Source organism: Idiotropiscis lumnitzeri, chromosome 15 (genome assembly GCF_059441095.1).
Source record: "Idiotropiscis lumnitzeri isolate Australia: NSW breed Sydney's pygmy pipehorse chromosome 15, RoL_Ilum_1.0, whole genome shotgun sequence".
Taxonomy (NCBI): Eukaryota; Metazoa; Chordata; class Actinopteri; order Syngnathiformes; family Syngnathidae; genus Idiotropiscis; species Idiotropiscis lumnitzeri.
The window spans coordinates 15,205,235-15,219,036 of record NC_142405.1 but is presented as its reverse complement, the minus strand read 5'-3'; positions in this window follow the sequence as shown (position 1 = coordinate 15,219,036).

The following is a 13,802-nucleotide window of genomic DNA, read 5'->3' as shown; positions in this document are numbered from 1 at the left end:
TGACTCTTATTTCTTTGTACTTTATTAGCTGCTTTTTAATCAGGTTTGTTACTGCTTGGATTTTGAGTACCGTATTTTCCGGAATATAAACCGAGATTTGAGTACACAATTTGATATACAAGTTGAGTATCACTTTTTTAAATAGTACATACTGTACTAAACTTGCAAAAAAGTTTGGTGTCAAGAAATGTACTTATTAAAATAAATGTATAAATAAATGTACTTATTTAAAGGGACACTCAGATGAGCTCAACATTGGCATTTAACCGTCTTTTCCGGACTATAAGCCGCTACTTTTTTCCTAGACTTTGAACCATGCGGCTAATAAAACTGCGACTTTTCTGTGAATTTTTCTTTCACCGGTAGGCGCGCTCTATAGTTCAGAAAATACGGTAAATAAATCTAGATTTTTTTTTTTTTTCTCTAAGGTCAGTTCTGTTTTAATTAGAAAAGTTGTTCCAGTGTTAAAAGGCACTGTTTTAAGAATCTGTTCATGTACCTTTATGTGCATTCACAGTACAAAATCATTCTGTACATGCAGTAAACAATTTTTTTTTTCAATGTAGAAAACTGCGGCTAATAGCCTGGTGCGGCTTGTATATCGTTGTTATTTTATTTAATTTTTTTTCCCAAATAAGAGTTGCTGCGGCTCACATGCAGGTGCGTCTTAGCGTCCCGAAGATACTTTATATGTTTTGCATTTCATTTTATGAAACATGAGCGTGAAATAGTGTCACAAACAATGAATTCTTCGCCATGAAAAATGATAATCATTGTGTAGAAACAAATTAAACGGAAGAGAGGCTACTTGGGCAATCTATTCAACTTTGCTACGTTACGTTCTCAGTGAATCAATAAATTCTAATTGTTAATTAGTTTCGTACATAGCTTACTTTGTAAATGAGGTAATAAACTACTCTCTTGTCTAAATTACATGATTAATCTGTGTTGCGATCACGAATTTGTAAAGCATTACGAGACTCAGTAATTCTAATAACATTACAAATATTTTGATAGTAACTTGTTAAGTCATTATATTACTTACTTACTGACTGAATGGAGGACTGAAAGTGCCAAAATTAAATCAATAAATACACCATGAAATGCTTAATTAAAATTGTCATTAATTAAATGTTTCATTTATTAAATGTTGAATATAATAGATAAATGTATCATTAATTAAATCATCAATATGTAAAAACAATCGATATAATTATATATTTAAATAACTATGTATTTAGTTAATTATGTATTCAATTATTTCATGGTTCCGTGTTGCAATATTTCATGAATTAATTTTATCTGTCAAACTCGCGCATCTAAGTTTGGTGGGAAGCTCCTAAGACCTAATGGGTTGGGCTGCTCATCAAGTCAAGGCAAATCAAATCCAGAATAATGGATTGATGCCAACCACGAAATAATGAATTTAACACATAAATACATACATAATTAATTAAATACAGAAATAATTGTATAGATTTTTTTACATATAATCTTTGGTAATTTAATTAATTAAAATTAGACATATATTTAATTCCTTATTTAATTAATAAGACATTTAATTAATGACAGTTTTAATGAAACATCATGGTTTCATTCATTTTGGCACTTTCAGTCCTCCATATAAATTTAGTCTATTACTGTATCCAACACTGCATAGCTGTAAAAGATAGATAAGTACTAAAACCATCTCAGGGAAGCGCAATTGGGACATGTAAAAAAAAAAAAAAACTTTTTTCAGTCTTTGAGGAATGTATACTGAAGCGCTGTAAAAAGTGTTTGGTTTGGGATTTTAAAATTAGCCTGCTGTGCATAGTTTCAGTTTAGTGTGCTCTATAAATACAGCTCATTTGAGATGAGCTGTGCCGCTGCACACTGCCTCAGCTGTCATTGCATTGCTAATCAATTACTATTCATGAAATCGTTTTGATACAAATATATGTTCAAACCTGCTCAACACGTGAGACCCTGCTGAACAGACGCAAGTGACGACATATGCGTCTCCCTCGTCTTTTAGTTAGGTGCTTACAAATTTAGAAGGGAACACTAGCAAACTTTGTGCATTCCACAAAGTCACACACTGTCACTAGTCATCACTACACCTTCTAATGCTCATCTATTAGATGTCCCATTTTGTCCCATCCCTCCAGGACGCACTTCGTCTTCTTCTGGAGAAATAATCGGGGGATTCGTGGGCTTCGATTGCTCTTTGAATATTCCCCGCTGTGGATGGAAAAATAGACACTGGTAAGAGAAGTGACACCAATGCACAAGTTCCAATTGAGTCTGTTAAAGAATCAAATAACTTAGTACCCCCGCACCACCACCACACATCACCGCGTGGCAGTAGTGCACCTACTTGGAGTACAGTTGTCTTACACCATGTTGGAGATAAACTTCCCACTCTATTTTGTGTTCCTGTAAGATTCATACAGGTAAAGTCAGCTATTGCTACATCAGTTGAGAAGATAGGCTTATCTTTTGATGCCTTAGTCACTGGATACACATCATTCCATGCAATGCATTCCGCATTAGGTGTTATTTTCGTCATTACTTCTAAAAGACATGTTGATGGAAGATCTGCCGGAATCACTCGTAGTAAAGGCCTCGGACCCATGCATGAAACACAGCTAAAATTTGCCGTTTTAGCAGCTGATTCCATTAATAGAAGCCAATTATTTCCTAACTGGGTAATTCCTGTAAGAGCCAAAAAGTGATCATCTACAGAAAGTTTTTCTTTTAATTTTATTACCATTTTAGATCGTTTACTCATCGGAGTTTCATTTTTTAAGTCATCTGTATGGATAGCTTCAACGGGATTCTTTAGAATGGTAGATACACAGATTACAATAGTAGGATCTACCCCTTGAGAATATGGTCTTAAATCTAATTCCTCACATGGATTATTGTTGCATCCCCAATTCGTCGAGTTAATAGTTAACTGAAACCCTACCGCTACATGGGTTAATGAAAGTTTTTTCCGCAAAGTTTTTGCTCATTTTTCAGTCGTCCAGTCAGACCAATCTTGTCCCGTGTCTGCTACCAGTCCATCCCATCTTCTAGTTCTCTCAGTTAAATACCATGTATACAGACGTCCATAATTTTGTGCACTATATGCATGTTGTCCTACTTTGAAAACGGATGCTTCACTCAATTTAACTTGGGACCATGGTATAATGACGGTTGTCACTTTAATATTGCCTTTATTAGTCCCACAATGGGGAAATTCGAGATTCGAACCCAGGCCTCCTGGGGAGACTGGGTCCTGAACGCGGCACCTTAGACCACTCGGCCATCCTGGCAGCATTAGTTGGTAAACAAATCATTGTCGCAGAGTCAGCAATACTGTTGCTCCTAGCGCCTTTTGTAAAGTTCTTTTTATCAGGTAATCTAAGATTTGTAGTTGACTGCTCATTATTATCATCTATTGGTGTATATATTGATGTATGCAAAGCTTTCACTGCAAAGAAAACTACACCACACAAAACCACAATTTTTTTTTCTTTTTCACGCGATATCATGTCGACCGAGAGACCCCTAATAGGGTAAGGTGGCTTTAGTTCTTCACTGGCCTAAAATGTTTTCAGATCCTATTGATCTTTTTTCTTTTTCACGCGATATCATGTCGACCGAGAGACCCCTAATAGGGTAAGGTGGCTTTAGTTCTTCACTGGCCTAAAATGTTTTCAGATCTTATTGATCTGCTCCCACCTAGTCACCAGGCTTGCCTACCTTTCCCTTGTCGGGTGTCTCGGTTGAGATGACCTTCTTACAATGCGCAAGGTGGATCCACGTGTTTTGTGCTGCAATTTTTACTGCCGTTGGTGTGGTCAGCAGAACTTGGTGAGGGCCTTCCCACTTCTGAGAGTTCCAGTGTTTCCTTTTTAGGCTTTGGATCAAAACCCAGTCTCCAGGACCGACCTGCTCGTCCTGTTGGAGAGAAGCACAATCGCTTTCTGGCAATGTCAATTCATTTCTTTTCTCTAAAATTTTCCGCATGTAATCAGCTAGGTTGGCCTCATTATAAATTTCCCACTATGTGGAAAAATTAGGTAATCTATATGGTCTGCCAAAATTAATTTAATAAGGTGTTAGTCCTGTGGTGTTTCTAATATTAATATGTAATTTTACAAGGTCAATACATTGAGTCCAAGGACGTTTAGTTTCCATACATTGAACTGTGGTGTTTTAAGGCTATGTGAAACATTTGACTTATTCTATGTATGATTGTATTTACGAAGTGTGTTCCATTATCACTATAAATGGTTTCTGGTATGCCATATCTTGTTATTATATCTTTACATAATTATTTCGCAAACTGTCAGTGCATCTTGTTGTTTTGCCGGAAAAATTTCCCATTTTGAGTATTCGTCAATTATAACAAGACAATATTTTTTCCCTTCGCTTTTTACTCAGTTCAATAAAATCCATGTGGATTCGTTGGAAAGGGTATGTTGCTTGGGGAAACTGTCCTCGTTTTGGGCGGATGTTTCCCTGAGAATTGTGTCGAGCACAGATCATACAGGCCCTGCAAAATTTTTTTGAGAATAAATTAAAGCCATATGTTGTATAAAATTGTTTTATTTGTCCTACCATCCCTCCGGTTGACACATGTGACACACCATGTGTCAATATAGCAGCCCACCGAAAAAGATTTCTTGGAAGAATTGGTTTTTTATCTGAACTGACATATATGCCATTAGTCAAAGTAGCTCCTTTATTTAGCCATAATTTTTGCTCTTGCATAGGACTTTGCTGCTGCATGTCCATGAGGATGTCGTCTCGCAGAACATTATCTAGTGGCGCACACTCAGCCACCCCTATAAATGGTTTAGCAGCCGCTTCTTTTGCTGTTTTATCTGCGAACGCGTTTCCTAAAGTAATGTCATCAGTACCTGCAGTGTGTGCGGAACATTTACATATTGCAATTTGGTTTGGTAATTGAACAGCATATAACAAATTAGATAGGAGTTCAGTATGTGTTACGGATTTTCCAGTAGATGTAATCATCCCTCTATTTATCCAATATTGCACAAATACATGGCACGTCGAAAAAGCATATTGACTGTCAGTATAGATTGTCACTATTTTACCAGTCATTAACTTACATGCCTCAGTTAGGGCTACTAACTCGGCAGCTTGAGCTGAGTAATGAGAAGGGAGTGGTTCAGATTTTAACACTGTGTCTAGTGTGACCACTGCATAACCTGTTTGTGTTTTCCCAAATTCGTTTTTCTTAGATGACCCGTCAACAAAAAGAATAATTCCGTTCTGTAGAGGTTGATCTTTTAGATCAGCTCTGCATTTAGTCGTCTTCTCAGCTAGTTCCTGACAATCATGTTGTACACCATCATCAGGTAGTGGCATCAAGGTTGCTGGGTTTAAGCCTGTGCATCTTTCTAATGTGAGGTGCGTTTGTGATAACAAAACAGCCATACAAGACAAATGTCGTGCTGGTGATAGAAATATCATGTTAGCCTGCAGTAGCAGTGCAGATACCGCATGTGGAACTTTTAAGGTTAATGGATGAAAAAGCACTACCGCTGAGCTGCTTTCCACAGCCATTGACGCTGCTACAACAGTTCTTAGGCAATGAGGAAGTGCACGTGTCATATTATCTAACTTTGAAGAATAATATGCCACTGGTCTTAGTTTATCCCCATATTGTTGGACCAATAATGATGTCATGTACTCACCTTTGCAATCTACCATTTGAACAAAGGGTTTAGAATAATCTGGCAAGGCCAAGGCCGTACTAGATACCAAGGCTTGTTTTATTTCACAAAAAGCCTGCTCTGCTTCTGTAGTCCATTGCAAAGGTGAAGACATTTTTAAGTTATTTTCATACATCAATTTGGAAAGTGGTGCAACTATTTCTGCATAATTTAGGATCCACGTTCTACAATAATTTGTAAATCCCAAGAATGACATCATCTGTTTTTTGGTGGATGGTTTAGGAACATGCAAGACAGCCAATTTTCTGTCCTCTAAAATTGTTTTCCCTCTTTCACTTAAATTATGACCTAAATATTTAACCTGTTCTTTCCACAACTGTAATTTGTTTTTATTTACCTTGTGTCCTTCTTTAGCCAAATGACACAATAACGCAACAGTATCTTTTTTACAATTTTGCACGTTTGTTGAAGCTAATAAAATATCATCCACATATAACAAAATTTTGCTTGCGCATGGCGGTTCGAATGTAGACATACTAGCTATCATGGCTTGTGAACAAATTGTAGGGCTTTCACAGTACCCTTGTGGTAACCTAGTAAATGTATATTTTTTACCTTTAAATGTAAACGCGAACCAGTATTGACTATCTTTATGAATAGGAACTGAAAAAAATGCGTTGCTCACATCTACTACCGTAAAGACTGCTGCGTCTGCTCTCAATGAATTTAATAAAGTGTGTGGATCAGGGACACAGGGTGCCCTTTGTATTACGGCAGAATTTACTGCTTGTAGGTCTTGGACCATTCTCCATCCGACAGACGGTGGAGCCTTTTTTACTGGAAAAATGGGTGCGTTACATGGAGAATCTGGACACTCAATTATTACCCCTGCATTTATCAATGACTCAATAACTGGTTGTATTCCTGCTATCGCATCTGGTTTTAATGGATATTGTTTAATGCAAGGTCGATATTCTGTTTTTGGTTTAATTTGTACGGGTTGTGCACTTCTAATAAGTCCTACGTCAGACGGTAATATTGCCCATAGGTAATCTGGTACTGTTTTTAAACTGTCTTCCTCTTCCTTCGTCAAGAGGTACGAACCTTCATTTTGTCACTTTTGATGAAGGTGACGCCCTGCATTAACCTGTACCTTCCAAAACAATGCTTTTCTTGTCATTCCCTCCTTTGAGCTATGTTCCGTACCTGTTACTCTATCAGGTTTCCAATCATCTGCATTTTTCTCCTTTGAACAAACCATCCCAATTCTCTCCATCCTAAATTAAAGGGTTAAAATAAAGATATGTGTGGCGGTGTTATTCCCCTATGTAAATGACTTAAATTATGTGGAAGTCTAACTCCCGCAGCCGCCGTTCCCAAATTATCGGTATACAAATAATCGATCACTATTTCATCGGGCGATTTTGACCTACTAGGTCTGGCTCCCCTTTTACTGCTTCGCTTTATCTTTACTCGTCGTCCGTTTGTTAGTAGTCACATAAAAAATGAGAGATTGTCTGGAGAAATGCTACGTGCCCGTTCACTTTCCCTGATGTCAAGCTTCTAGAGTCTCAGGCGGACATCAGCTTGGTGTTTAAATTTCACAGAACGTGAACAGTTTTAGATCTCCTTCAAATACTCTCCAAGAGTACACTACCACATTAGTATGCTCTCACACAATCAGTCAATTGTTAGTACGTCAGTCACAGGCCTCGTCAATTCACTGCTTCTGTTCGGAAGGCACGTTATCCGAACCACACCGTTGAAACGACTGATTTCCCACATACAGAAGTTACGTTATCTGCAGTATTGTCCTCTTGACCAAACAACAGTTAAGCGGTTAAGTCTCTTACTGAAAATCGTCTAGGTGTCATGGTACCAAAATACTTTATGAAATTTATCTTGTAAGTCGACTATTTTTTTTTGTGTATTAAGCTAACCAGCGAATTCATATTTTGTTATCCATGAGTTAAAATATTTTATTTTGTCCGGACATTGGTTTTCTATAAATTTCCAATCCTTACATGTCAATTGTTGCTTCGGATCTTTTTTGTTCGCTTGTTTACTGTTTGATTTCCCCATGTTGGAAGTCAGTGGTTCACCTAGGGTGACTAAACTGACCTCCAGTCCCCGAACAGGCTGACAATTACTCTGTCTTAGGTAATTCCCAAGCTTCTACCACAAGTGGCGGGGAATTCATGCCTCTGCTTCCCAGACAGTTGTCAGTTAATTTTCCTGTTCCAAAATGAGGTTGCAAGCCTCCATGCACACTTTTACATTCACACAACGTTTCTTTTTTTTTTTCTCTTTTCTTAAGCGCGCGTAGGATACACCCTGTTATCCTCTATCAGTTTTATAGACTATCTCTGTCTCTTCACGTAACATTGACTAGTATTCTTACGGTTTTACACAGTTTTAAAGACTTACTCTGTCTAGTCGTAGAGGAGTCCGCCCTCCTATATCTTTTCTCCACGGAATTTAACTACTTATTCGCAGAGGAGTCCGCCCTCCTTTTTTCGTGGAATTTAACTACGTACTCTCAATGCGCAATCATTCATCGGTTCCTACCTCCCTTCAACCTTTAGCCTCCAGTAACAGAGTCGAGGACCAGTTCCAAAACCGAAAATCTTCGTCGTGGCCACGTTTGTCCCCAGTCGTCGGCTCCGCCCCTGGACACCTCCAGTATGTTGGGTTCACAGCTCAGAAGGACCAATTTTATGTCAGGTTCGTCAATCAGACATAATTTATTTTTAAAGTTTATCTTACCCCTGGTGTTCCGTGTTGTCCCTTCTGGTTCAGTCGGATGGTGATCGAGCCGAGCGTCGGGATGTTCTAGCGAGGCTGGCCTCAAAATGAGGGTTTTAATATTAGTTGCTGTGCACAGTCTTTCTCCAGCCATCACTGTTCCCTCCGCTCGATCCAGTCACCATCCAGCCCGAACTTTGAAATGTCGCGGGAGAATCACATCAAATGTGGTGAAGCGACGCTTACCATGACAAGTAGGAAATTCAGAGACAAAATAGACACGGACACCAAGTGGCAAGAGTCTGGCAGCCAGGAGAGATGTTACCCCAGTGCTCGGGTCGAATCTCTGAAGCTTACTGCACCTCCCTGGGCCTTTTATTGAAAATCATGAGTTATATCACAATACAGGTTTACACAACAGATCAAGGGTATGTTTATTCTGGTCGCAGCTGTTGTTGATCCTGCTCACGTCCGCACTTCTTTCATGTTGATTTTGGGTCGCCTTAACCTGGGTGCAGGTGGCTGTTCCCAGAGTTGTTAGTTAATGTGTGAACCGAAATTAGCGACAAAACCTATACTGTGTAGTTGATGTTGTGCAGTGTGATATCAGCTTCTCTTTATTACATTTGCTAATAATTGTTTTTATGTTATTTCTCTGTAGCCACAAAAGAAGAATTTCTTTATTATTCTCGACATTCTTCTTTAGCATAGGTGTCGTCGTAGTTGCAGCAGCTGCAGCAGCCTTCGACAAACATCTCTTATCAGGATTCAGCACGATGTTGGTTGCATCAGCTTTTCTCCTGTATTTCCACTCAAACTGCAAACACTCAAGCATAATCTACTTCACTAGAATGCAACATGTTATGTGCACTACGTATTAAAATAAAGCTGTCTCACGGCAAATGTAGAATAACCTCTTAATATTATTCTAACACAATACAATACAACTTTATTTGTGTAGCGCATTTCACAACAGAAAATAAATATTGTCCATCTAAAGAACTCAAGCGTAAATTGTATGTGTTTAGAACAAAGTATTAACCCATTTTGAAAAAAGAACTCACCATTTATTTTATTGTAACCCCCTTCATATTTCTAAACTGATTTAACGAAATTTTTTATGGGGCCAATATTATATTGTCTGGTTACAGGTACAGATTCTTTTTACACATTTGTGGATTGAAATACACATTTGTAAATAGTTTTGCTACAATAATGGCCCCATAGTTTTTCATCAATTATCCTCTAAACATACGTAATTATTTAATGTGGTGCCCCAAGAGGTGAGCAAGAGTAATGCATGCATTTCTCCGGCTCCCGATCAGATATATACTCTCAAGAGTGACCAAATCGTTACAGGGGTAAATCAGAAATCAATACAATACTCAGGCTGTTTAAAATACGCCTCCTGGTAATAAGCATTATGGCCATGCCCCCCTCCCCTCCCTCCACCTCTGGGTGGCAGTCACAGGAGGGACCGATCACAATATGTCCACTCAGTCATTGAAAATACATTGCTAATGTCTATGTCAACTGGCGCCAAAATGTATGCGGACATCTCTACTTAGGCCCACTTCGACCTCTGAAAAAAAAAAAAACAATTAGCCTTTCTATGTGTAGGGATTATTGTAAGGTTTATTTAAATAATTTGTAGAGGCTGAATTTTACTGCATAAAGTACACTCATCCACCACTAGGGGCACCAAGCATTACTCAATTTAAAAGGCTTAAACAGACAAAAAAGTGAAAATCAGTCATTAATTAGAATTCTGCGACATTTAAATAGTTTGTTTTTTCATCTTAGAGGTTAAAAATTTATTTAAGCACACACAGTACGCGATGCAGTTTTGTGAGGTGAAAATGTATGCTTTAAATCAACAGGGCAATTGGGAGGAACATAAGAAAACTAACTGGTGGAAAGACTAAAGAACGAGAATATAAAAGGGGAAAATAAAAATTAAAAGCAATTAAAAATTATGATCTTGGCATGAGATAGTGTTAACTTTCTAAAAAGTTGGACATGCGGCTCTATGACTAACTTAACCCCCTTTTAAACCACCTCTAAGCACCAATTCTGCTTTGCACACCGGTAATTTAACCTCATTGATTGTCGTTGGGGCGGCACGGTGGGCGACTGGTTAGCATGATGGCCTCACAATGCAGAGATCGTGGGTTGGATTGCAGCTACCGCCTTCCTGTGTGTCACTGTCACCACAAAGGAAAGCGTGTCAGTGTGTGTGAGCCGAGACAAATGATCGTGTTTTGTTGTGCGACAGTGTGCAGCGCATGAGCCCTTGCATGTCTGCGTGGGTTTCTTCCAGGTACTCCGGGTTTCTCACACATTCCAAAAATCATGCATGGCAGGTTGATTAGACGTTCCAAATTACCCCTAGGTAGGAGTGTGAGTGCGAATGGTTGTTCGTCTTCGTGTGCCTTGCGATTGGCTGGCAACTGGTTCAGGGTGTCCCCCGCCTACTGCCCGAAGATAGCTGGGATAGGCTCCAGCACCCCCCGCGACCCTAGTGAGGAGAAGCGGTACAGATAATAGATGGATGATTTTAGATGGAATGGATGAGCTGTAGAAGGTCATCCATCCTCACATTTAAGCTGACCAAGTTGTGGAGGCGGGAGGTGTAAAAAAAAAAAGTTGGAAATGAAAAATGAAAAAAAGAATGCAAACTTGAAGAAGGCGGTCTCGTGTCACACGGTCAGACGTGCGGCTGTTGTACACTGGGCTGTTGAGGTCCCTGGCCCTCCTAAAGAGGACAGAGTTCAGGGTGCTTGCTGTGGCCACCAAGTTTGTTTGGTAGCAAGCCTTTACGTGCAGCTGGTATCTTTGCATTCACAAGCAACGCCCCGAGACTGGCGAACACTTAACTCTGCCCATAGAGCAGTGTTACACACTGACACGCTTTCTTTTACGGACCGTGATGACAGTGACACTTGGTAGGCTACTTGGTTCTGATAACCGCAAGCTGTTACAAGTGAAGAATACATATGTTTGATAGAGTTTGTACTTGTGGTACTGTATTAGAACAAGTCTCCTACAAGTCTATGTTGTAAACACATTTTTATTTAGTTTATTTCTGTTGCTTTAAGTGAAATAGAGCCACAACAGTTGCCATATCAAATGTTTTGGTTCTCGGCTTATTTTAGAGCAAGGAATTGTTAGTAATGCATAATCCTTAGTAGTTGATTAGAAAGTCTTTGCTTTTGGGTGGAAACCTTGTATGCCTATTTTGAACTAAAACGGACTAAAACCTTTGCGTTTTACAAAAACTAGACTAAAACCTCTAAATCCAACATTTTGTCCTCCATACTTAAGTGTAGCTTTAGCATTTTGGTTAGCACTACTTCCGCATTTTGGGCCCGCACCTCCACCTTATCTATGCGTTCTTCAACTTGAAGTGTTACATTCGCCTTTGAAATATTTTCTTAAAGCATGTCAAACTGCGGAATTAACTCCACATCCATCATCTTCCCATCGGCTGTTTACATTGTTACCATCGTAGCCCGTTGCTACAATTACGTGGCGTGATTACCCCCGCAAATCCGCCTTCGCTACTTTGCAAATTTTACAATTCAAAACGTATCTTACCACTGTATTCCTTGATACCCCTGGAACTGATGTCATTTTTACATACAATTATTCAATTTTATTTTCTGGACTGTAAGGCACACCTGTATATAAACCACAGCAACTCTTTTTGGCGGGAAAACCCCCAAAAAAGATATACAAGCCGCACCAGACTATAAACCACAGTTTTATGTCGAAAAAAATTGTTGTTTACTTCATGTACAGAACGATTTTGAAATGTGAATGCACATAAAGGTACATAAACAGATTCTTAAGACACTGCCTTTTAACACAGCAACAGCTTCTAATTTAAACAGAACAGACCCTAGAGAAAAAAAAATTGAGATTTATTGAGTGTATTTTCTGAGCTATAGCGCGCCCCGACCGGTGAAAGAAAAATCCACAGAAAAGCTGCACCATTGCATTAGCTGCCTGGAGGGCTGGGTAATATGACCTCAAATCAATATCACGATAAATTGAGCAATTTTACCTCGATAACGATAAATGCTTCCCTCCGTGGACCAAAATCAAAATAAATGAAGGAAATGCATATTAACTGCTTTTTTTATTGACCAACTGGTACACATTACTTTCAATAAAAAAATAAAAGTACAAAAGACTTGAACAATGTCACAAAGAAGAGCCTCTACCTCTAGCAAAACCTTTTTCTGCAAATGGCTTGTGCCAAAGTGTTGTAATGCCATGTGCAAAGGCCTAGATTTCTGTAAAGGTCTCCTGTAAACAATATAAATAATGCCATCTGCAAAGGAGCTAGTGTGGCCTGCAAACAAAATGCTAAATAAAATGGAAAAAAAATGTCAATGCAAGCAAAATAAACAATTGTGCGTCATCCGGAAAATGTGCCATCTCGAGTACTCTGGTGCGCAGTCGCCACTTGTCTATGTAATGCACGGCCAGGCACAAACAGGGATCCATGTTGTGATTCGACCACAAGTCGGATGTGGATGCAAAATGCTTGACATGTCTCAGCTCCCGTCCCGATGTTGTCCATATTGGGAAGTATGGTTTGCGACAAATGTTTTTGTACCTCTTGTCGGCTACTTTCATGAGGCGTTTAAATCCTGTGCGAGCACTGTAGCGAGAAGAGCTGTATCTTTAGCTATGTGCTAGGCTATCGTGTCCACCTCTTAGACGTTCTCTCGTATGGTGTCGCCTCCGTGATGGGCTGTTGTCACTTGTCGAACCTTGCTTCTTACTTTGAGGTTTCAACTCAAGTTCCAAGTCAACAGCATGGTTGTGTTGTAGGTGGTGAAAAAGAAAAGGTTGGTCGCCATATTTTGGGTGCTTACAACGCACTTTGTAGTTCGTGTTCTTTTGCTAAAACATCGTCTTTATGGAACCCAAAACATTTACAAACGACAGATGTCGAATTTCTTTTCGGGACAAGCGCAACAGGAACAACTTCAACTAACCTTACTTTGTCTTCAGCCGTGTCAGCCGCTTCTTGATTTGAATCACCACCTACAACCGGGACATCAGTTTTCTTTCTTCAGATGGACGGAGTCACGTGACTGCATGCGCTGTAGTCGTCAGGAATGGGCATGAACATAGCCGCAGGCAGAAAAGACTTTTTTTTTTTTTTTCAAACACAGAATTTACTGATATGGGAAAAATGATGTCGGTTATTGTAATACATTTTGGTAACGGTAAATTTTCGGTTTATCGCACAGCCGCATGATTCAAAGTCTAGGAAAAAAAGTAGCAGCTTATAGTCTGGAAAAGACGGTAAATGCCAATGTTGAGCTCATCCGAGTGTCACTTTAAATAAGGACATTGATTTTTATA